Raw genomic sequence first — 25,676 nt, forward strand, 5'->3', positions numbered from 1 at the left:
TGCCCGCTGGGCCCATGTGCCGAGCTGAAGTTCACACGGGCCCCTCGAAATCCTGGACAATTGGCAAGTTAAGGGCCTTAACGAGGACTTTAATTAATGGCGGGCGTGCATCCCTCTGTTGTGCGCTCCCGCCGACTGAAATATCACGATGCCGCGCGCTGACGTCGGGACACTCGCGCGACATTTTAAGCGCTGACGTGCAGGCTCTGCCAACTGCACATCAGCCAGAAAATTCTGCCCCACATCTGGAGTACTATGTACATTATTTGTTGCCTTATTTAAGGAAGGCTGTAAATGCATTGAATGCAGTTCAGAGAAGGTTTATCATACTAATACCTGGAATTGGCGAGTTGTCTTATGAGGAAAGGCTGGACAGACTAGGCTTGTATCTGCTGGAGATTAGAAGAGTAAGAGGTGATTTCATTAAAACATTTAAGATCCTGAGGGGACTTGATAGGGTGGATTGGGCAGGATATTTTGTCTTGTAGGAGAATCTAGAACTAGGGGCCATTGTTTAAAAATAAGGGGTCGCCCATTTAAAACAGAGATTAGGCAAAATATTTTCTCTCAGAGGGCCATGATTCTTTGGAACTCTCTCCCTGAAAAGGCGGTGGAAGCAGAGCTTTGAATGTTTGTAAGGCAGAGGTGGGTAGATTCTCAATAAGCAAGGGAGTGATAAGTTATCGGGGGCAGGCAGGATGCAGATTTGAGGTTACTACCAGATCAGCCATGATCTTATTAAATGGCAGATCAGGCTCGAGGGGCTGAATGGCCTACTCCTGTTCCTAGTTCTTATGCTCGACAGTAATTTGGTCCAGGGAAATAGGGGTAGGTTCATGCGTTACCGAAAGGAGAGTACAGGTGACACTGCGGGGGGTGGGGAGGGTATTGATGGTGATGGGGGAAGTTGGTGGGTGAAACGAGGAGAGTAAAAGGGGGTGAAAACAGTCTCAAATCTTATGCTCACCATCCTGAGGTGCCATTTTACGTGGGCGGGCCAATTAAGGCCCACCTGGCATAATACGCAAGCAGTAGCACTCAGCGCTACCTGTGCGGGTGGGGTGAGGAGGGAAAGTTGGGGCCAGTGCTCTTTTGCGCATTTGTGCAAAAGAGCGCGTCAATCTCGTTGATGCATGGAGCTGCCTCAGGGGGATTGAGTCAATATTGAAATAATTAAATAAATGGTTTAAAATGTATTTAAACATGTCCCCTCATGTGGCTGTGTCACATGAGATGGGACATGTTTTTATATTTAGGTAAAAATTATTATTTATTCAATAAAAGCTTTAGGAAACCTCATTCCACTCATGGAAGAGGTTTTCTAAAAAGCACAAAGGCCGGTTGGCCTTTTCACCTGCCTGCCAACCTTAAGATTGGACGGGCAGCATTAAAAATTAGATCAATTACTTTCTTAATGGCCTTTTACATATCGGCGAGCGCACAGCTGATTCTGGCGTGCGCCCACCAAATGCAATATTGCGGGATTGCGTGATGATGTTTGGACACATGCCCGACGTTATTGTGCATCAATTTACGCATTGGCGTGTTGGGCCCGCCCCCGCACGCCAACTGAAAAATCCTGCTGCAGGAGATTTCAACCAATGCAAGTGAACGTATATTCACAAGTGCCCAAACTATAAACAATGATTGCTTCCTGTGCCACCAGTGCTCATTCAAAACTTCCTAACTTATCTAACTCTACCTGACATCCGCAGGAGAGGTGGAGGCAGCCTGCTGACTACTGTGCCCACTTGTCTACCGTGGCTTTGGTGGGTGTCCTCTGGATGTCCGAGGCCTAGAAGGTTGGGCCTTCTTTGGGTCCCCTGCTCAGGGGCAGATGCACCCTCCACATCCTGAGCAGCTGGAGCTGATGGGATCTTTTATGTTTTAAGTTATCTGGTTCGCTTTGTCCAGTGAACATGAGCTGCGCTCTTGATATAAGTTGGTTCTTGAAACAATATAGAAAGAGATACCGATTAACTCAACAAACACTGATGGTTTATTGGAACTAAGAACAGAGCACTAACACAATGTGTGCTTTTTCAATCACCTCCAGCTCTAAACTGACAGTTACCCAAGTAACCCGTGCTGTGTAGCGATTGGTCGATCAGTCAGGTGCTCAGTTAAAGCCATTCTCGTAAAGGTAGCCATGGCTACAGCAAGATTTGCAGGCCCATGTGCATATCACCCGGAACTCTGAATTCTGCTGGACCTGGGTCTCCATGGCGTTTGCCATCCTCTCCATGGAAACTTGCATGCACTCACATGTCAGAGCCACAACATCAGAGAGCACACAGATGGATTCCCCTCAGTCTCCCTGAGCCCCTCATGCCTGCTCTGTTGAGGGACTCTGCCACCTCTGACTGATGCTCTCATGTGTCTCTCTGAATCTCCAGCATATTTTCTATGGCCACTTCCAGAGGCTCACCATCTGTCTCAGGCTTAGCAGATGCCTTTTCTCCAGCAGTCCTCAAAGTGCCAGAGACCTTGGCCGTCACTGCCTCTTCCTGCTGTGGACACGATTTGTGAGATGACACCAGCGTGTGAGCCAGAGTCTAAATTAGATACATCAGCTGTGGAGGTGTGTCTCTCTGGGCTGGTGGAGGGTGCCGGTGAAAGCTGTTATGTCTCTACAGGAATTAAGTGTTCATTGTCTTCCTCCTGGGAATGGCAGCTTACCTCAGGTGCAGGGCTGGCCTCCCCCGGCACCAATATGGAGAAAAGAGAATGAGTGACCACTTAGGTGAGCTCAAACATTGCACACGTCAATCACCTTGATTTTCTTAGGTTCCTGGAATAGTGTTTGCTTCCTCTAAATTCTTGGGAGAGGCTGACCTCACCATCGGCACCATTATGGTCTTAATCTTCACCTGCCAGCTCGGTAGCCTGCTGCTCAAATTGAGTGATGCAGGCATCTCACACCCCATTTTCTCTCTCCCCATCCTGTTGTGGGCTGCCTTCTCCTGAATAAGGACATAAAGATGGATTATGAGCATGTTTTAATGAAAGGACAGGCCATAGGCTGCTAATTATGTGGTTAATTACTGACCTCCTGATTCACCAAAGCCAGACCAACATCTACAAGGCACAAGTCAGGAGTATAATGGAATACCCTCCACTTGCCTGGTTGAGTGCAGCTCCAACACTCAAGAACCAGAGCCAAGCAGCCCGCTTGATTGCGATCCCATCTATCACAGTGGTAGCAGCGTGTACCGTGTACAAGATGCACTGCAGCAAGTCACCAAGTCTCCTTTGACAGCGCCTTCCAAACACACAACCTCTACCAATAAAAGGACAAGGACAGTAGATGCATGGGAATAGCAGCACCTGCAAGTTTCCCATGGCCGTGTCTTCACTGGTGCTGGCTAAAAGTCCTGTAGTTGCCTCCCTAACAGCACCCAACATGGATTGCAGTGATTCAAGGAGGTGGCATCTCATCACTTGCTCAAGGTATTTAGGTATGGGCAACACAAATGCTGTTCTTGACGATGAAACTCCTATGATAAAATCACAAAATGAGTGGTGATGTGAGTTTGGAGCGAATAGAAGGTTCATTTACCCTAGTGGAGCAGATGAGATCATTCATTTATTTCCTGCACTGCAGGGCTGTCCCATGGGCACTGACCAACATAGCGACCTCGTCCTCCTCCCTGGCTTGTGGTCAGATGAGTGGGTCTCGTGCTGCCATTCCTTGGAAAGAGGACGTCCCACCTTTCCTTGATGGCCTGGAGGAGATTCTTCAGGGAGGCATCACTGAAGCAAGGGTCCAGAGTTTACTGCTTTCTCAGACATTTTTCTCCAAAAACCCTGGCGCAATGAATGAATGGCTGTCAAGGTGCCTTTTAAATATGGCGCACGGACATGGATGGCGGTGGGGCGCACAACCTCCTGCTTGCCCCGCCCTGCGATTTGATGTAAAATATGCAGCTACATAATTAATGATGAGAGCAGTGCACGGTTCAACATGCTATCCTGCCCCGCTCTACAATGGAAGTCACTCTGACTTCCTGCTCCAGCCAAGGAACTTAAGCCCGGACGGAAGATTCCACCCTATGTACGTGTTGGAATGTTATGAAGAGCGTGGTAATGCCATTAATTCACCGATTAATAATAATTGATGCCTGTTTTTCTTGCCCTCAAAGTGCGTTTTCTCTGCAAACCACAGGATAAAGTTTTTGTTTTGGCAGATAGCACATAATCTAGTCCCCAGAGCTGACAATGACATCTGTGGGACATAAGCTGTATCTAACTGACCAGGGAATAGAAATAACCCACACATTTCCCTGTGATAAACTTGTCCTGCAATATGCTTAAGGATGTGAACAAATACCAATTAAGAAACCAAAATACATATTTCCATTGAAGAGAATAAAACACAACAGAAAACTAAACACCATTAACCATTACACTGTATGCCATTGGTTTTTCTTGAGCTAGTGGTGGTAAACTTCAACAACTGCTTCCTTTCTTTCTCAGCATAGTCGGTACTGCTCCTGTGGCCAGAAACTAACTATTTCATTTTCAAAGCCTCTTTCATCTTGTTCTGAGCTTTGGTATGGAATTGTAAATTTCAGGAGTATGGGACAATCACCTGCATAACCTTTATCTCAAAAGACACCCCACCATGAGTTGTTTTATCCCCTTCCTTGTAGATACTGTAGAATTATTCAGGTGTTTATGGATACTATAGAACAGCCAGCTCAAGGGAATTCCTTAGCAGAGTTTTTTTCAATCAGGTAAATGGTCATGAAGAGGGTGGTATTCTGCTGTTCAACCTTCTTGACTTTTTTCAGAACTGGCCATCTCAAGTTGATATTGGAAACTCTGATGAGGTAATGATTTTGGACTTCCAAAAAGCTTCACATGAAAGGCTGCTGCACAAGCTTAACATTTTAGATATTTAAGGTCAAACCTGGAGGTGGACATGGACTTGATTATAAAAGAAGCAGTGAGTAGTGGTTTGGGGAATTAGGCTGCTGAGATGTACTAATTGGAATGTACTAGGGATCAATTTTGGCTGACTAAGTAATTGAATTGACAGGCTTTGTATGTCCACAAACTGTGTCTGAAAATTCAGTTTTGACTGAAGCAAGTTTAAAAAAAAATCTCTCTACGTAACTAAGGCAGTGTTCTGTAAGCTGCCTTTCAGTAGTTTCAGGCAGGGAAATACTAGAAATTTTTCCAATCTCTCTGTTACTGAGTTCTTATCATGGGGTTCATGATGGACATTCCCATTATATGTTCTTATAAAGGAGGCAGAAATAAGTGGGCCAGAGCCGAAGAAATAAGACAGCATGTGGGGATAAGACTAGAGAAAAAGAGATGAGAGAGCCTATATTTATAAAACAACATTCACAGCCTCAGAACGTCCCAAAGTGCTTCACAGACAATGAAGCATTATTGAAGAGTTACCGTTGTTGTAACTGACACAGAGCAAGATCCCACAAATAACATTGGGATGCATGTCCAGAAAACCTTCCTTAGTGATGTTGTTTATGGAATAAATATTGATGAATATGTCTCTTATGGAGATGAAGGATGAATCATTCCTCCTGGCACCACATGAAAGCTTTTTTTGGTGCTAACCTGTTGGCAGCACTGAAGAACCTGAGCTAAATTTTGAAGCAGGTTGTTAAACAGGTGGTGATCCCCTAATTTGCATAGTTAAGGGGCTTAACAGCTGTTTCGCAGTTGGTTTAAAATGACTGTAGTGGAGCTTTTTAGAGGAAATTGTCGAACGGTTTAGATTTTAGCTGCATACTTTATTTACCACTACACATTAATTATTTTTGTTATATGACATAATTAGCAGCATTTTTTATTGCTAGACAGTTGATCACAGGAGATAATTGTAAAATTGTTAAATGAAACATATAATTAATAGTCAATTGTCAACTGGCAAACAGGACAATAATTTTACATAGATTATATTATCATGTTTTCATTTTTAAATATAATTGCTTCATGCTTACATGATAGAATAATGATTTTAAAAATAATTATTTTTCACTTCCAGTTGTTCTATGTATGGCACAAACTTTATATAATGGTTGTTCTACACAACAAGACTTTCAAATGGTTTCTTCTCCTGACTCCAAATATCAAAAATGAAGGCTGAAGTGAAATCAATTTGAAAATAAGCTTTCCTTGGCTGAGAACCAAAATTAAAAATTATTTTGCAGCCTCTTAAATAATACCTGAGAGAAGGTCAGGCTCTTATGTTTATTTTATGTGTAAGATAGGATAAGGCTTTGGCATACAGAACACCAATCACCAGTCCAAGAACTTGGCAGTGCTCAGATAAATAAAGCACCCATGGTTACAGCAATAGTAATAAATTTGTACTCAATGCAAGTTCTTAGATTTCTTATACAGCATGAGATAACTCACTTGCAATGTTAAGGAATTGAGAACCCTATGTAAAAAATACTTAATTGCATTTGTGTTTATTAGCCATTGTCATATTATTTACGTTTTATTTTAGGGGTATTATTTTAATAAAAATACTAATCCTGATGTTTCAGCAGCTATGGGCAGAGTTTTGCCCTTGATGGGTGGGCGGGCCCAACTGGTTCGGCAGCGGGTGGGCGGGCCCAACTGGTTCGGCAGTGGGAGGGCAGCCGATCGCTGCCGCTAAAGCGGGCCTCCCCGCCATTTTGAGTGTGCTCATGAAAGAGCGCATATCTCCCTAAGACTAAGTGCTGTCTCAGGGAGAGCGCTGAAAGTTTCATAAACCCCAAAAATGGAATAATAACAAAATTATTAACATGTCCCCCTCATGTGACAATGTCACATGAGATGGGACTTGTTAATAAATATGACAAAAACTTTATTAAAGATTTTTTAAACAGACATGAAACCTCAATCCACCATTGGATGAGGTTTCATGTATTATCAGAAGCCCGCTGGAGCTCCTGGCCTGCCCGCCAGCCTTAAGGTTGGACGGGCAGATCCTTTAAGTGCCTTAATTTTCCTGTCAATGGCCTCAATTGGCCATTGACAGGTTGGCGGGCGGGCAGCTGATTTCGCTGTCTGCCTGACTTCCTGAAGGTTTAAATGGGGCGGGATGACATTGGGGGAACCCCCAATGTCATCCCGTGTCATTTTCACATCAGCCAGCGGACCCCGCCCCCAACTCGCCGACGGAAAAATTCTGGCCTATATTGCTATAATTTTAATATTACATTTTTGGATTTAACAAATACAATTGGTTGACCTAGAGTGACACAAGGTTGGATTTAACTCTACCTGCCTGAAGGGAATCACTTTGTGAAGCAGTTATAATCCACCAGACACTTTAGTCACCAATGGCCAGCGCAGATCCTGCCATTTCCACTTGTTATTGACCATTTTTGACAAGCTGCTAAGCTGCCCTACCCAATGTTGGCAGGTCCTTATTTAAATATATAGATCAGGGTCTAATGTTAGGTATTCTAGCCCTCACCCTTCATGTCTTTCACATACTCCCACCCACTCCTCATGCCCCATCCATGCTAATCCATGACCCCCACTGATCTCTGTGACTCCTTATAGCCCATGACACCTTATAGCCCATAAACCAGCTTAGTGCTAACTCATGACTCCCACTCATTCCCATAGCTGCTTATAGCACCTGTGCCAGCTTAGTGCCTATTCAGGCCAACCTATGCCTGCTGCTCACCACCCATTGCCCTTACACCTGGTATCCACCATGGGCAGAGTTCAGGAGCCATGCTGAGATGAAATAAAATAAAGTTCTAAGTAGCTATTGTAGACTTCACTATATAAAAAAAACCTACATTCATAAAAGCCCATTCAATACATTTAAATCCCCCCGTGTACTTAATCCCTCATAAAACACACATTTGTAATCATACCCCCACATCAAAGACAGCTAATCCTTTAATAACCTCTTTGAGCTGTCAATAAAACTGTGAATTTGTAGCACCCCCCTCCCTGTGATAATGACAGGCTATGGAAACAGTCAAGCAGAAATAATGCTACAATGCCAACACAATTAAAACTGCATGCACAGATTTTTTTCAACTTACTGATCCAGGCAGGCTATTTCGCCCCCCCCCCCCCCCCTGCCTAATTTTAAAGGGCATTTAGGTAACTTGGCACTTTGACAGTTCTGTAGACCTTATCCACTATTTTACAAGCATTTGTGTCTACTCATAAAAATGTGCAACTCACAAACTTCTGGAATAAGTCTGTTTGTTTCAGTAATTAGTTCTAAAAGCCTTGCTGAGTTTGGGTGTTTCCCATGTGTGAGTCACACCCTGCCCCCATTGCCCCACCAGTGAAATAAGATCTATCAGAAATGGATTTGGGACTTCCAGATCTGGGTTCCCAGCACCATTTTGGAAATGCTGTGGAGTCACCAGAATGCCATGAAAATCTAAGCTGAACCTTTAGATTGCACTAGGTTCATGAAAATTCCTATTTCCTTGGGTTGACTAATTTTGTTTATTTATACTGCAATTTATATTAATATTATAACAATGTAATAACTGAAACATCAGCACTACCATAATTTATGCAATTACCTAAAATAAAATAACACAATTTATAGTTAAAAATTAACACTTATATTCTCCTCACCCTTTCAAATCTTTTTTATTCCTATTCTATCTTTTTTCTCATTTTTTGTCTGTTTCATTTAATTAACTCTTTAATTTTACTCTTTGTGTGCTATCCAACTTATCTTTTTTCCACCATAGACTTGCATTTAAATACTTTTGTTAACAAGTTTATTCTCTCTGCCCTCCAAACCTCTATTTGGAAGGGAGGGACAAGTTCAGAAAAACAGAGGTTTTGTTGGCTTAAAACCAGTTCTAAAACAATTTCTTGTCAGTCAGAAGCCCTAACATAAAAATTTGATACAAAGGGCACATAAAAAAATTACGTGATTGTATGTTCAAATCCAGGCTTGCTGAAAATTGGTGGGATTCATATGTTTAAATTATGTAGTATTTATTATAAAGATGAAATTTGTTGTAGTGTCTGATCGTGTCAAAATAAGTGTTTCACAATTAATTACTTTTAAACTGAAGTGACTGTTTTATTTTGGAAAATGCAAGAGTTACACTGAACACAGCAAAAATAATACTTTTTAGGATTGAAGGAAGAACATTGGCCAGGATACTGGGAGAATTTCTTGTTCTTCTCTGGTTAGTATAATGAGATATTTGACATCCTCTGAAACACTGGCATTGAGAGTTGGAATCTCGTTGTAATACCTCTTCCAAAACATGGCACCTTCAACAACAAACATCATACATTACTGCACTGGAGTATCCGATTAAAATATGTACTCAAATCATCTTATGGGTTTTGATCTACAACCTGTTTTACATAGGAATGAAAGCGATACAAGCTTACCCGTCTGAAATGCAATACCTCATTATCAGTATTGCTCTTGTAACTGTAATCCGTTGAGAATAACTTGAAGTATAACTGTATTTGCAGAATTTATTTATATGACATAGTAGAAGGATTCGCCATTGAATCAGTGTAATGATTTGACAGGACGGACAGGTTTCAACAAGATAAAAACAAAAAACTGTGGATGCTGGAAATCCAAAACAAAAACAGAATTACCTGGAAAAACTCAGCAGGTCTGGCAGCATCGGCGGAGAAGAAAAGAGTTGACGTTTCGAGTCCTCATGAACGTTCAACAGAACTGATTGAATATTAGGAAAGGGGTGAAATATAAGCTGGTTTAAGGTGGGGTGGGGGGGAGATACAAGATTTAAAAGCACTTTACAGCCTTCCGGACTGAATATTGAATTCAACAATTTTAGATCTTGAGCTCCCTCCTCCATCCACACCCCCTTTCCATTCCTTCCCCCTTCCTTTTGTTTTTTCCAATAATTTATATAGATTTTTCTTTTCCCACCTATTTCCATTCTTTTTAAATCTTGTATGCCCTGCTACTCTTTCCACCCCACCCCCACTAGAACTGTACCTTGAGTGCCCTGCATCCATTCTTAATTGGCACATTCATTTAGATAATATCACCACCTTCAACACTTCTTTGTTCCTTTGTCTGTGACATCTTTTGATTATCTGCTCCTATCACTGCTTGCTTGTCCCTACAAACCCACCCCCCCCACTTCTCTCCTCCCCACCGCCCCCTCCCCCCAACCTTAAACCAGCTTATATTTCACCCCTTTCCTAATATTCAATCAGTTCTGTTGAAGGGTCATGAGGACTTGAAAGGTCAACTCTTTTCTTCTCCGCCAATGCTGCCAGACCTGCTGAGTTTTTCCAGGTTTCAACAAGAAACTGATAAACTTTATTAAAGGGAACTTTTTAGGTGCTACATGCTTGATCAGGACTCTGGTCAGGAAGCCCCATCCCCCAGATTGCCCACACTTAGGGCTCATTGGTTGGAGCCTCCGAGAACATTATGATCCCCGATAGACAGCAGGAGAGGCTAAACCTTCAGTTACTACAATCAGCCTCTGAGTGGAGTGGCCCCTGAGATTAACCAATTTGGTTGGCCTTTAAAAAGCTCCAAGAAGTTCTGATTGGTGACATCCCAGAGTTACTAATTGTAACTGTGAACTAGCATAGTCAACAGACGTAGTTTGATCATCAACCAGATCCAATGTCTTTAGAAAAGCACAGATACATATAAGGAGAACTGCTGACCGCTGGTGAACTATTTGCACATTGTGGGTGGTTTATTTGCATGTCCTTAATCTTTCTTGAGATTTCATTGTGCAAGTTCTTGGAGCTTAGACTTGTTTCATGCCTATATCCTGCTGCCCAGATATGATTGATAGCACATTCTTCCTTTATTTTCTTTGTAGGTGCTTCATTTCAGACATCTGATTTGGACCTTTTTTTACCCTCAATCTTTTAGTTCTTATTGCTCTTCAGCTGACGTTCACTATAAATTATTACATAGTTGGCATTCAGAATACAAATAGGCCGTTAATCTTGCTATTCTTTTAACGTCATCCTGCCATCTTTTATGTTCCACTGCATTCCAAGTAATATGAAACAGTTTTTTGGGGGGTATAGAGTTCAAGAATGTTATCATTATTTTTCCCCACAGGTCCCTCTATATATTTAAAAAGACTGCAATGATTTGGCAATGATTATGCAGTTTATTTAAAGACGATATAAAGGCCTTTTTGTATTGAAGAAGTGCCATTAATGCCAAATGTTCAGTTCACTGCAGCTCTCAGAAATACAAGCCCAAATTTTCAAAGGTCTTGCAAGATGTTGTTGGGTCTCTGATTACAACTAAGGGCAGAATTTTAAGTCCCACGGGTGGATGCGTGCCCAACCTGATCGGGCGTAAAATCGCACGAGAAGATGTCGGGCGAGTGTCCTGACATAATTGCACACTCGCACGATATTTCGCTCGGCGGGCACGCGCAAAAATTGGAAGCGCGCCCACCGGCAATTAAGAAGGCAATTAAACCCATTAATGGTGCAGTAGACTCTGATTTTCCATTGCCCATCCAACCTTATGGTTGGCGGACAGGTGGATTGGCCAGGCGACCTTTGCATTTTTCATCAAACCATATCCGAGGGCGGGATGAAATTCCTATGATGAAATAAAATAGAAATAAATTTCTGTGGACATCACTTTTTATCAGCTATATTTTCAGATTGATTATAATGCATGGGCACTTTTTTCAGCTTTTCAAACCTTTATTTGAGGATTTCCAGGTCTACAGCTCCCTGAGGTAGATGTCTGCCTTCAGGGAGCTCTCTCGCAGCGCTCACCTGCGCCTGCGGAAATGTCATCGCCTGCCCTCTACCCGCCCCTATCCCAGCATCACTGAACTTTTCAGCGTGTGTTTCACACTGAATGGCCATTAATTGGTCAGCCAGCGTCAAATTGCGGTCAGGGACCAATTGCAGTTGGTGGTCCATTCCCCAACCACTCCTGGGCCCACCGATCGGGCGCACATGCCAAAGGTAAAATTCAGGCCTAAATGTGTTAATTAGGTCTCTTGTTTCTGGTCATTAATGCTAGGTCTCTGCTCTTGATTTGGAAGGTATTTGGAGAATAGGTAGGGGAGAGCGTCACACTGAGGACATAGGCCTCTTTTTCAATGCGGCTGTCCTGACGTGCCAGCATTGAATGTCAAAGTGACAGAAGGTGGATCTGTGGTGAATGAGAATATCATATGACTGAAGTACTGTGTGCTTTTCATAGGAAAGAGCTTTACATTTAATTCATTTTATCATTGCAGATATTGGATGTAAGAAGTAAAAGATGCTTTAACTTTTCAACACTGGTACCCAAACTTTCAAAATAGTTTATTAATTGACATTTTTTGAGAAGGTGGTATGATAGAGAAAAGCTTACATTTTGAAGAGCTTGCCTAAAATGATTACAAAACTGAGAAAAAAATGTATCTTTGTATTGTGAAATGGATTTATGCTTAGTTTTTGTATTCAACAGCTAGGAAGCAGACTGCCATGTAATTCTCCCAGTTAATATTGATTATACAATCAATAAACCATTTCACACACTGATTGCTATTTAAAATAAAGCATTATGATCAAATAGAGGCTGATAATTATCAGGTTCTTACCTCAAGCTGGTCAGGCAGAAAGTCCTTCAACAAAGCTCAATAAATAGTTCGACAACCTTATCACACTAAACAAATTGAAATATGAAAGTACATAATAAGTCAGAAAAGGTAAAATAACTCAGACTGACAAAATATAGCCACAAACAATTCCATATAGTTGGAGTTTTAGGCCATCATTCACCGACAACTACATGCTTCCACAGCTTGATGACAATGCATTTTTTGCATTAATTACACCAGAAGCACACAACTAAAGGTATTTCATACCTTGAACTTCTTGAGTGTATCTACTTATATCTGTTATGTTGGTGCCAGACAGGTGTCACGAGAATACAAATAGTTCAGCATCAGATAATATGAGAGTTTAAATCATGGCGCTTATGTTAAAAAGTGAGTTCCAGAATGTTTGTGACCTCCACCACATTGATGGTACTTTATATCCTTATTCTTTTTAGGCTGTCCTTCAGGATGGAGGATAACTTGCATCCACTCCAGTTCGATGAGTTGTGAGATGGCTGATAAGTCCAATAAGGGGGAGGTGATGATGTACGGTATTGTCGCTGGACTAGTATTCCAGAGGCCCAGGGTAATGCTCTGGGGGCTTGGGTTCAAATCTCAACATGGCAGATGGTGGAATTTAAATTCAATAAAAAAAAATCTGGAATTAAATGCCTGATTGTCGGTTGTTGTAAAAACCCATCTGGTTCATTAATGTCTTTTAGGGAAGGAAATGTCTGGCCTGCGTGTGACTTCAGACTCTGAAATGCCTTCTGAAATGGCCTAGCAAGCCACTCAGTTGTAACAACCTGCTACAAAGTCACAAAAAAATGAAACTCGGCATCGACCTAGGCACCGAAAAACGACAACGGCAATCTCAGCCCTGTTGACCTGCAAAGTCCACCTCACCAACATTTGGTTGCGAGTGCCAAAATTGGGAGAACTGTCTCATAGACTAGCCAAGCAACAGCCTGACATAGTCATCCTTACAGAATCATACCTTGCTGATATAGTGTCCCAGATACCACCATCACCACACCTGGGTATGTCCTGTCCCACTTGCAGGACAGACCCAGCAAAGGTGGCAGCACAGTGCTAAACAGTTGGGAGGGAGGTGCCCTGGGAGTCCTCAACATCCACCCTGGACCCCATGAAGTCTCATGGCATCAGGTCAAACATGGGCAAAGAAAGCTCCTGCTGATTATCACATACCACCCTCCCTCAGCTGATGAATCAGTGCTACTCCATGATGAACACCACTTGGAGAAAGCACTGAGGGTGGCAAGGGTACAGAATGTACTCTGGGTGGGGGACTTCAATGTAGGTAGCGCCATGACTGGCTGAGCCCAAAATGACATAGCTGCTAGGCTGTGTCTGTGGCAAATGGTGAAGGAACGAACAAGAGGGAAAAACATACTTGACCTCATCTTCATCAACCTGCCTGACACAGATGCATGACAGTATCTTCAGGAGTGAACACTGCTCAGTCGTTATGGAGACGAAGTCCCATCTTCTTATCGAGGATACCCTCCATCATGTTGTGTGGCACCACCACCGTGCTAAATGGGAAAGGCTTTGCACAGATCTAGCAACTCAAGACTGGGCATCCATGAGTTGCTGTGGGCAATTAGCAGCAGCAGAATTGTATTCAACAACAATCTGTTACCTCATGGCCCAACATATCCCCCACTCTACCATTACCATTTATGCCAAGGGATCAATTCTAGTTCAATTAAGAGTGCAGGAGGATGTGTCAGGAGCAGCACCAGGCATCCTAAGAATGAGGTGTCAAACTGGTGAAGCTATAACACAGGACTATTTGCAGCATAAGCAACAAGTGATAGGCAGTTCCCACAACCAACGGATCAGATTTAAGTTCTGCAGTCTTGCCGTATCCAGTCATGAATGGCAGTGGACAATTAAACAACTCACTGGAGGAGGAGGCTCAACAAATATCCCCATCCTCAATGATGGAGGAGCCCAGCACATCAGTGCTACAATCTTCAGCCAGAAGTGCCGAATGGATGATCCATCTTGGCCTCCTCCTGAGGTCCCCAGCATCACAGATGTCAGTCTTTAGCCATTTTGATTCACTCCATGTGATGTCAAGAAATGGCAGAAGGCACTGGATACCGCAAAGGCTATGGGCCCTGACAATATTCCGGCAATAGTACTGAAGACCTGTGCTCCAGAACTTGCTGTGCCCCTAGCCAAGCTATTCCTGTAGAACTACAACATTGGTGTCCATCTGGCTATGGTGGAAAGTTGCCCAGGTATGTCCTGTGCACAAAAAGCAGGACAAATCTAACTCGGCCAATTATCGCCCCCTAGTCTACTCTCTAGCATTAATAAAGTAATGGGAGGGTCATCAACAATGCTATTAAGCGGCATTTGCTTAGCTCACTGATACCCAGTTTGGTTCTGCCAGGACCACTTAGCTCCTGACCTCATTACAGCCATGGTTCAAACATGAACAAAAGTGTTGAACTCCTAAGGTGAAGGGAGTGTGACTGCCCTTGACATCAAGGCAGTGTTTGACTGTGTGTGGCATCAAGGAGCCCTAGCAAAACTGGAGTCAATGGGAATCGGGGGAAAACTCTCCACTGGTTGGAATCATTCCTAGCGCAAAGAAAGATGGTTGTAGTTGTTGAAGATTAGTCATCTCAGCTCTAGGGCATCACTGCAGGATTCCTCAGGGTAGTGTCCTCAGCCCAACCATCTTTAGTTGCTTCATTAATGACCTTCCTTCCATCATAAGGTCAGAAGTGAGGATGTTCGCTGATGATTGCACAATATTCAGAAGCATTTGCGACTCCTCAGATACTGAAGCAGTCCATGTCCAAACGCAACAAGACCTGGACAATATCCAGGCTTGGGCTAACAAGTGGCAAGTAACCTTTGCATCACACAAGTGTTAGGCAATGACCAGCTCCAACAAGAGAGAATCCAATCATCGCCCCTTGATGTTCAATGTCATTACCATCACTGAATCCCCCACAATCAACATCCTGGGGGTTACCATTGACCAGAAACTGAACTGGACTGGCCATATAATCACTCTGGCCACAAGAGCAAATCAGGGGCTAGGAATCGTACAATGAGTAACTCACCTTCTGACTCTGCAAAGCCTGTCTGCCATCTACAAGGCACAAGTCAGGAGTATGATAGAATACTCTCCACTTGCCTGGATGAGTGCAGCTCCCACAACACTCAACAAGCTTTACACCATCCAGAACAGAGCAGCCCTGATTGGCACCACACCCACGAATACCCACTCCCTCCACCACCGACGCACAGTAGCAGCAGTCTGTAGCATTTTCAAGATGCACTGCAGGAATTCATCAAGGTTCCTTAAACAGCTCCTTCCAAACTCATGACCACCACCATCTAGAAGGACAAGGGCAGCAGATGTATGAGAACACCACCGCTGGAATTTTCCTTCCAAGTCTCTCACCATCCTGATTTGCAAATATATCTCCGTTCCTTCACTGTCGCTGGGTGAAAATCCTGGAACTCCCTTCCTAACAGCACTGTGGGTGTACCTACACCACATGGACTGCAGCAGTTCAAGGAGGCAGCTCATCACCACCTTCTCAAGGGCAACTAGGGATGGGCAATAAATGCTGGCCCAGCCAGTGAAGCCCACATACCATGGATGAATTTTTTAAAAATGTGCAATTTGCAGTCTCTGCTACATGTGGGACAAGTAATGCTTGAATCTTGAGTCAATAATTTGTTTGGAGGTTTATGTGCTCCCTCCAATGCCTCAACTTCACCTCTGCACATTCCCGATTATGTCTTTCGATGGGCTTGGTGCCTTCCCAAATGAGCCATCTCCGTCACAAACCAAGATCTCCCATGGGTTTACGGGTACGTTTGACTTCTGGGTTCCTTTCAGGGCACTGCTAAAGCATTTCTGATATCCTCTATCTGTTCCCTTTACTAAAGAGTCCCCTACCACTATTGCTTTCCCAGTCTTTTTTACTACCTCCCCTCCCCGGCCCCGTTCTGTGCAACTGATCTACTCGTGGTGCCACGGACTTGGCTCTTGCTGTATTCCCCTGAGAAACCATCTTCCCCAGCAGTATCCAAAATGGAAAATTTGTTAGAGAGGGAGATGGACCCAAGGGACTCCTGCACTACCTGCCAAGTGCTTTTACCCTTTCTGCCTATGCATTCTTTACCTTTGGTCTGACCCCCTCACTGTACATGCTATCCATGAAGATCTCAATCTTGTGGATGCTCCACAGTGACTCCAGCCACAGCTCCAGCTCTGAAATGTGGATAACAAGTAGTTACAGCTGCAGAATCTTCCCGTACATGTGGTTGCCCTGGAAACTGGAAGTGTCCCTGCCTTCCCACATTGCATCGAGGGAGCATTCCAAATGGGTGAGTTGCCCTGTCATGACTTACCCTTAAATTAATCCCTTTACATTTACTTCCTCTCGTTTAAGGGATATTAAGGACAGTAGGAATACTTACCAGGTCCTACTTACCAAGACCACCGCTCCTTTCGCTCTGGCTCCCAGTCCTGCTCTGGTCTCAAGCCTGGTCCCCCTCACTCTTTAAGGCTGCTGCTCCTCTCACATTACGAGATGCCAAAAGCAAAAGCAAGGAGCATCTCTTTCATTTCCTCCCCTAACTCCCTTAATCACCAACTCCCAGCACCATATTCTAAATCATCTCAAGTGCTAAGTCGCACAAAGTTGGCTGGCTTTTTATGCTCCCAAAACAAAGGCCAGCTGACCCAGTTACAGAGGAACAAAAACAAAAATAGAAATACCTGGAAAATCTCAACAGGTCTGACAGCATCTGTGGAGAGGAACAGAGTTAACGTTTTGAGTCCGTATGACTCTTCAACAGAACTAAGGAAAAATAGAAGAGAGATGAAATATAAGGTGGTTTAAGTGGGGCTAGGACAAGTAGAGCTGGATAGAGGGCCAGTGATAGGTGGAGATTGCCAAAAGATGTCATAGACAAAGGGACAAAGAGGTGTTGACGATGGTGATATTATCTAAGGAATGTGCTAATAGGTGACATTAAGGGTAGAAAGCAGGATGAGCAAGGTACAGATAGCCCTACTGGGGATGGGGTGGGGGGAAGGGATCGAAATAGGCTAAAAGGTAGAGATAAAACAATAAAATACATTTAAAAATAATGGAAATAGGTGGGAAAAGAAAAATCAATATAAATTATTGGAAAAAAGGGGGATTGGAAAGAGGGTGGGGATGGAAGAGAGTTCATGACCTAAAATTGTTGAACTCAATATTCAGTCCGGAAGGCTGTAAAGTGCCTAGTGGGAAGATGAGGTGCTGTTCCTCCAGTTTGTGTTGAGCTTCACTGGAACATTGCAGCAGGCCAAGGATGGACATGTGGGCCTGAGAGCAGGGTGGAGTGTTGAAATGGCAAGCGACAGGGAGGTCTGGGTCATGCTTCCGGACAGACCGAAGGTGTTCTGCAAAGCGGTCACCCAGTCTGTGTTTGGTCTCTCCAATGTAGTGGAATCCGCATTGGGAGCAGTGAATGCAGTAGACTAAATTGAGGGAAGTGCAAGTGAAGTGCTGCTTCACTTGAAAGGGATATTTAGGCCCTTGGATGATGAGGAGAGGGGAAGTAAAGGGGCAGGTGTGCACCTTCTGCAGTTACATGGGAAGGTGCCGTGGGAGGGGGTTGAGGTGTAGGGGGTGATGGAGGAGTGGACCAGGGTGTCCCAGAGGGAACGATCCCTGCGGAATGCCATCAGGGGAGGTGAAGGGAAGATGTGTTTGGTGATGGCAACATGCTGGAGATGGCAGAAATGGCAGAGTATGATCCTTTGAATGCGGAGGCTGGTGGGGTAATAAGTGAGGACAAGGGGAACCCTATCATGTTTCTGGGAGGGAAAGGAAGATGTGAGGGCAGATGCACAGGAGATAGGCCGGACATGGTTGAGGGCCCTGTCAACCACCATGGGAACCAGTTTCAGCTGCTTCTTTAATTAACTAAGCCCAACTGCTCATCCAGTGAAGACCTTGTAAAAACCCTGCTTAAAGCTGGGGAATTTAGAATTTAAACTGTAGATTTCAGTTAAATGCTACAAAGAAAATTAGATTTTTACAAAAGAATTTAAGAATAATTAAAGGCAAAATTTTCTGTTTGACATGCGGGGGTGGGGTGGGTCCAACACGTCCGTGTGTAAAATGACGTGCGGTGACTTCAGGCGAGCGTCCCGACATCACTGCACCCCATCAGGAAATTTTGCTGGGTGGGGGCACGATGAAGTCTGACGTGCGCCCGCCATTAATTATCATGCCATTTAAGGCCCTTTAGTCTTCAATCAATGTTGATCTTTTGGCGCTCGTGCAATCTTTGGATCAGCGCACGGGCGCAACAAGCAGGCGGGTAGGAGACATTTGTATTAACCTCATCCACGGGTGGGATCAGAGGGCTCAGTGGGGTCGAGAATCTGCTCTGTGTAAACAATCAAAATGAAATCATAAAGACCTAATCTCAGGCCAACACAAAAGCACCAGTGAAAAATCTGCAGTGTGCCTTATGCTTTCATTTACGGGTGCTACGTCTTGGCGTTGCCCCATTGCTCAGACTGGCATCTGAGATAGCCTACTGACTCTGCTGTCTTATTGGCCTTGATGACCTTAGCGGACGTCCTCTGGCCCGTGGAGCCTGTGCTGGCCCCGCCTGGGAGGGAGCTGCCTGTTCCAGAGCTGGCATCTCCCCAGTAATCGCAGCCTTGCCAGATGATACAGTCACTGGGAGAGGGGCGGAGGAGTTGGTTCCCTCATCTGGAGCATCCTAAGAGAAGCCTGCAGAGATGCCAGGCAGCTGCTGCACTGACATGAGGTCGCCTTGGACCTCCCTGCTTTCTGTGGATGGATGGGCACCGAGCTGGGAAGCTTGATGCCCACACCATCTCCCACACTGGCACTGACCATCTGAGGTCAATGCTGTGTGGGGGCTTGCTAGTCATGGAGCATCCCCAGGAAGCCCTGGCGAGTCTCCTGGAGTAGGCTCTCCATGAGAGTTGCCACTTTCTCCATGGAGGATGCATGGCGCTCAGACATATGCCTTATTGCTTTGGCGATTGTCCGTGCAGACTCCTCCACCACGGACACCAAGCCAAGCATAGCCTCATGTGTCTCCCACAGTTGCTCCTGCACACCCGGCTGCATTTCCTGCTGTGTCGCGGACGATTCCAGAGGCACATTATCAGGCACCGACTGAGCATGTGCCTGGTACTCTGAAGTCCTCCAACTGCTGGCAGCATGGGCACTCTCTGTCTCTGCCAGCTCCTCCAGCAACTGTAAAGTGCCCTCAACACTGTGCCCCAGGACACTAGCTGGTGTTCGAATTCCCACTAAGGTGCTAGTATCTGCACTGGTGCCTGCCTCGCAGAAATGGTGTGATACTGGTGAGGCTTCAGGACCTCAGGTGTGAGAGGGGCCTCTGCTGCTCCTCCTCCCGGCAATGCTCTGATGATGCTGAAAGGAAGAACAAGGACAGTGGATCAGTTAGCGTGCACACAGTGACAAACTTGATCCCTGTCGCCCCTGCTCATTCTGCGCTCAACTTTCCGTAACCAATGGCTCAGGAATGTTGCAACAGTAACTAATTTAACAATCATCAGTGCTATGGCTGTTGGGAGGATAATGCAGACCTCACTGTTGGCCTTAAATACCTGGCCGTGCCATCCTAGCCTCAACGACACCAGTAGACCTGGGCGCATGGCGCTTCTCCAGCTCAAGGGCCTCCTGCTTAAACCGGCTTAATATGGAGAGTAGTGCCTGGCTGCCTTCGGCCCTCACGTGCTCGGCCACATTATGAGCATTCTTCTCCTGAAAATAAGAGTAGACCATTCATTAGGGCGAATTGCACAAGGACTCTGCTCGTGCACACCATACCCCAACCAGAGTGGGGCATATCAGGCCCCCAGTGCCTCCTCTCCCCGCTGCTGCTGATCACTCAGACAAAGATGCGAGGCCTGCTCCCCACCTCTCTAACACACCCTTGGACACATGCTGCTTACATCACATCAGGAACCATACGGTATTTCCTCCCATGGCAAGGAGGCACAACCACGTGCAGCATGGAGGGCAGCAGATGGTTCTTTGCCACGACACCTTGAAGCTCCCCTTCCACCATCTCGTCATCTTGGAGTTCTGAGATTATTCACCTAGCTGCAGCTCCTGCAGACTGCCCCCAAACTAGTCATATGCTACTAAGATCAACACATGATGTGGGGGAGAACTCATCTCTGAATGACCCACTCAGGCTGACCTCAGCGTGGGCACTATTTGCTTGGCCACCCAGCAAAGGAAAAATGCTCTAAATGATTCAATGCAGTCACGACACTAGGGTGGGGGGGAGCCTGAAAGGCTAAGACTACCTGCCAGGTTAAATGCCCAATGCCAATATGGTACCCACCTTGCCAGAGTGCAATAAATCATTGAAGCACTTGCGGCACTGGATCCAGGTGCACCGCACCACATGATAGGAGCTCACCAACTCCGCCACCTCCTCCCAGGCACATTTGGTCATGTGGAGGGGAGGGGCTCCTCCTGCAATCAGGGAGGACAAACACCTACTGCTGTGTTGCCACCTCCTTGAGGAGGGCAGCAAGGCATTCATCAGAAAAACGAGGGGCGCTTTGGCCCCCTGCTGGCCCACCCTGCAGCCTGCCCTGCTCCTGTGGCCTACCCTGTAGCCTGGCTCCTCTAGCCTTCCCTCCAGCCTGGCCTTCACACCCGAATCCCTCTGCTGCGACCTGGAACTGGCCATTGTGAGCAGCCCACAGAAGGCTGCCAGGCCTTCTTTTAAACAGGCTGCCAGGTCGCCATTGTACCCGGTAATCTGTGCACACCCGCTGCTGCCCGCACACTCCCTCTATTTTTGGGAGTCGGCAAATATGCTGGACAGGCCTTAATTGGCCCGCCCTCGTAAAATGGTAGAGTGGATCTAATTGCGGGCGGCGATCGGTTCTGTGTCCGCCCGTGCCCGGTCCTGCTCCCCCCCACCCCCAATGGAAAATCCTTGCCTAAGACACCTTACTCACCATCCACCAGCATCCTGTCCTACACTTAGGCCTATAGTTACCAACCAATCAACTTAGAGAACTCCTGTGATGTCACTTTTAGATTGTATCTGTTAACTGCCGGCTCTTTTGCTCTCTGAACTCCCACTGCTTTATTGGCTTCCCCTGTAACAAAGTAAGAGACAGCTACTGAAGGCTGAGGGAAGGTAGAAACGGAAAGTATCACCTCCTTCCCTCTTTACCGAACTCCCTCACTCACCAAGCTCCAACTTAAGCAATCTAATGCAGCCCAGTGCAAACGCAGCATGGAGGATGGCCTGCTTTTATGCTCCCTTATTCAAGTTTCTGAAAACCTGTTTAAGCCTGTTAGTTAATTAACTAGATGTAGCTTCAAGCAGATCCTGTGAACCCTGATTTAAACCTTGTTTTTATTCATTCATTGCATGTGGGCATCATTGGCTCAGCCAACATTTATTGCCCATCCCTTATTGCCCTGGAGAAGGTGGTGATGTGCTGCCTTCGTGAACTGCTGCAATTCATGTGGTGTAGGCACACCCACAGTGCTGTTAGGGAGGAAATTCCAAGATTTTGACCCAGTGACAGTGAAGGAATGGCAATATATTTCCAAGTCAGGATGGTGAGCTACTTGGCGGGCAACTTATAGGTGGTGCTGTTCCCATGTATCTGTTGCCTTTGTCCTTCTAGGTGGTAGTGTTCATGGGTTTGGAAGGTGCTGTCTAAGGAGCCTTGGTGAATTCCTGCAGTGCATCTTGTAGATGGTACTCACTGCTGCTACTGTGCGTTGGTGGTGGAGGGAGTGAATGTTTGTAGATGAGGTGCCAATCAAGTGGGCTGCTTTGTCCTGGTTGGTATCAAGCTTCTTGAGTGTTGTTGGAGCTGCACTCATCTAGGCAAGTGGACAGTATTCCATCACACTCCTGACTTATGCCTTGTAGATGGTGGGCAGGCTTTGAGGAATCAGGCGGTGAGCTGTAACTCTTTTGGAGCTAAAACAATTAAACTAAATTAACAAAATAAGGGATAAATCAAGCAATGCCCCTACGTCAGGTCAGCTGTAAAACCAAAGACAAAGTTTAAAGGAAACTTACAAACATTAAACCAAAATGTGATTAGAGGGGTCAATAAAACACCCCAGTCCCCACGGTGCCCACCAAGCATGGAAGGCCTCGAGAGTGCCAGTAGACACCGCGTGCTCCCTCTCCAGGGTCACCCGGCCGCGAACGTAGCCGCGGAAGAGGGACAAACAATCGGGCGGGACACCCCACGAGATGGGTTTTTACAACAACAGATGAGTTTCATGGTCACCATTATTGTGACTATCTTTCAATTCCAAATTATAATTGATTGAATTTGAATTCTACTAGATACCACAGTAGGACTTAAATCCACAACTCACAGCATTTGCCTGGGAGTCTAGATTACTAGTCCAGTGACATTTCCACTACACCACCATCTCACCATTTATTTGCACAAGATTAAGAGGTGGGAAGTGTTTGAAACCTCTTTTATTGACACTTTAATGGTCCGTCTGATTGACACTTTTACAGGGTTGTAGAAGCAGCTGGTTTTTTTCAAAAGAAGATGGATGAATGGGTGTGTTTTTTCTTCCCTGTGCAGTTCCACACATGACATTGTTACTATAGGATTAATTAGTTCTGTACATGTTGTAGACTAGGTGAGTAGGCACGGAAAGGCAATGAGTTGGCGTATAGGGTATCAGGGGCCAGTAGGGTAGGTTGGGGGCATGACTTAGCATGAGTTGGCATGGGGGGGAATGCGTTGCCATGGAGGTGGCATGGAGAGTAGGTGGGGTGTGGTGGAATGTAGGGGTGAAGGCTGGAGGGCCTAATTTCTTTAATACAGCTAGGATGAAGTCCCAGAGAACTGGGGCGGGGCTTCTAACCAGTTCACCTCGATGCTCGGCTGCCCTCTGGCCACCTATGAGCTGCTTCTGGGGTTGGGGGCCCCAACTCTGTCCTGCACCCGCCTTCCGATGGACAGGTCACAACATTTGGGGGCCTTTTTAGCAAGGTAGGCCCAGTAAGTGGGGAAATTTCCTGACTTGAGCTACTCACCTCAGTGGCAAAAATCTGGCCCTGAGAGTAATATTTCTAAGTTTGCTGACAATAGGTGGAAATGTAAGCAGTGAGGAAGATTCAAAGAGGCTGCAAAGAGACATAGACAGGGTAGGTGAGTGGCAACAAGATGACAGATGGAATATAATGTGGGAAGTGTAAGGCTATTCGTTTTGCTAACAAATGTTGGCCTTGCCTACATTGCTTACTTCCTATGAAAGAGAAAATAATAAGAATAGAAAAACAAAATATTTTTATGAAGGCACAAAACTCGTAAAGTTTGAGGTTCAGAGAGATTTGGCGTACTTGCACAAGGAAAACCGTAAGTTAACATGAAGGTACAGCAAACAACTAGGAAAGGAGTTTGGAGAACAAGAATAAGGAAGTCTTGCTACAATTGTATAGGGTTCTTGTGAGACCACACATGGAATATTGTCCACAGTTTTGGTCTCCACATTTAAGGAAGGATCTATTTGCATTGAAAGCAGTACAGCAAACATTCAGCAGATTGGTTCCTGGGATGCGAGGCCTTTCCTAGGATTAGAGGTTGGGTAAATTGGCCCTATGCTTTTTGGAGTTCAGAAATATGAGAGATTATCTTGTTGAAACATACAAGATTATGAAGGGGCTTGACAGAGTAGACACTGAGAGGTTGTAATCCCTGGCTGAGGAATTTAGTACATGGGGGCTGAGTTTCAGGATAAGAGACTTATCATTTAGGACTGAGATGAGGAGAAATTTCTTCACTCACAGGGTTGTGAATCTTTGGAATTCTCTACCCCAGAGAGCTGTGGATGCTCCATCGTTGAATATATCTAAGGCTGAGATAGACAGATTTTTGGTCTCTTAGGGAATCATATCTGGAATGTGCAGGAAAGTAGAGCTAAGACTGAATCAGCAATGATTGTATTGAATGGAAGAGCAGGGCTGAGGGACTATATGATATTCTCCTGCTCCTATTCCTTATGTTCTTAATGCAGATTGCTATTCTCCCCTAATTCCATAGCTCTAACCTTCTCCAATAGTCTTCCATTTTCTGAAGATCATATAGCCTGTATACACTGCATTCCCCCTTTCTGCCATAAATTATCATTAAATAATTCCATGGGGCTTGTCAAGCACAATCATCCTTTTAAAAATCAATGCGAGCCCCTTCTATTTTCCCTTGGTCTGGATAAAAAGCAGCTTCAACCTCAACTGGAGACAGTTCAACTGCGATGTCACCCATGACAAAATAACATTGGAAAGACACACATTGGCAAGGAATTTCTGGCCCCATCGTGGTGGGACCCGCTGCGGGGCATGTGGCAGGCCAGCCAAAGGTCCTTTGACTTTTGGCGGGGCCAGAAAATCCCAGCCCTTGTCTGGGTTCACACATGAACAATGTCTACTTGGGTGAGTTTGCAGTCACTCTACCAAGAAGTATATTACATCGATTGCTGGTATCCTTTACTGATTCATAAGTGAATGTCAAAATTATAACTTCGGGAGTTCCTGAAATTCAAGGTTGAACATGTTGTACAGATGCTTCTACTTTTAACAGAACAATGAGTTTTCCACTTCATCTTCAGGATATGTGATCATGTCACATTCTTAGGATGCAAATCTAAAAAATGACCTCTGCATTCCACAGAAACAATGTGGCAATCCAATTTTAGTTCATTAATTCATAGTGACACAATCTTTTTGTTCCAAGATTTTAAGTCGTCACAATTTAAATTACTGTTTTAATACAATTAATTTATTTGATGCTCAATACCCAGAGGCTGAGGTACAAACTAAATGTGACTTGACTGTTGTTAGAAATCACTGAATCTCATTATTCACCATTGAATCCTGAGTTCAGAGTATATTTGCTAAAAATGATTCATTGCACTGATTGAAATTAGTTTTGTCCCTCTGATGATCTATAAATAAATATATTGGCTAATGTGGAATCGAGCCGTATGCACCAGAAAACCTCAAGTTTGATCTCTGGACTGTGCTGAGTTAGCTGATCTCATCCAGGAC

The sequence above is a fragment of the Carcharodon carcharias genome, chromosome 3 (genome assembly GCF_017639515.1).
Source record: "Carcharodon carcharias isolate sCarCar2 chromosome 3, sCarCar2.pri, whole genome shotgun sequence".
In the NCBI taxonomy this organism is placed as follows: Eukaryota; Metazoa; Chordata; class Chondrichthyes; order Lamniformes; family Lamnidae; genus Carcharodon; species Carcharodon carcharias.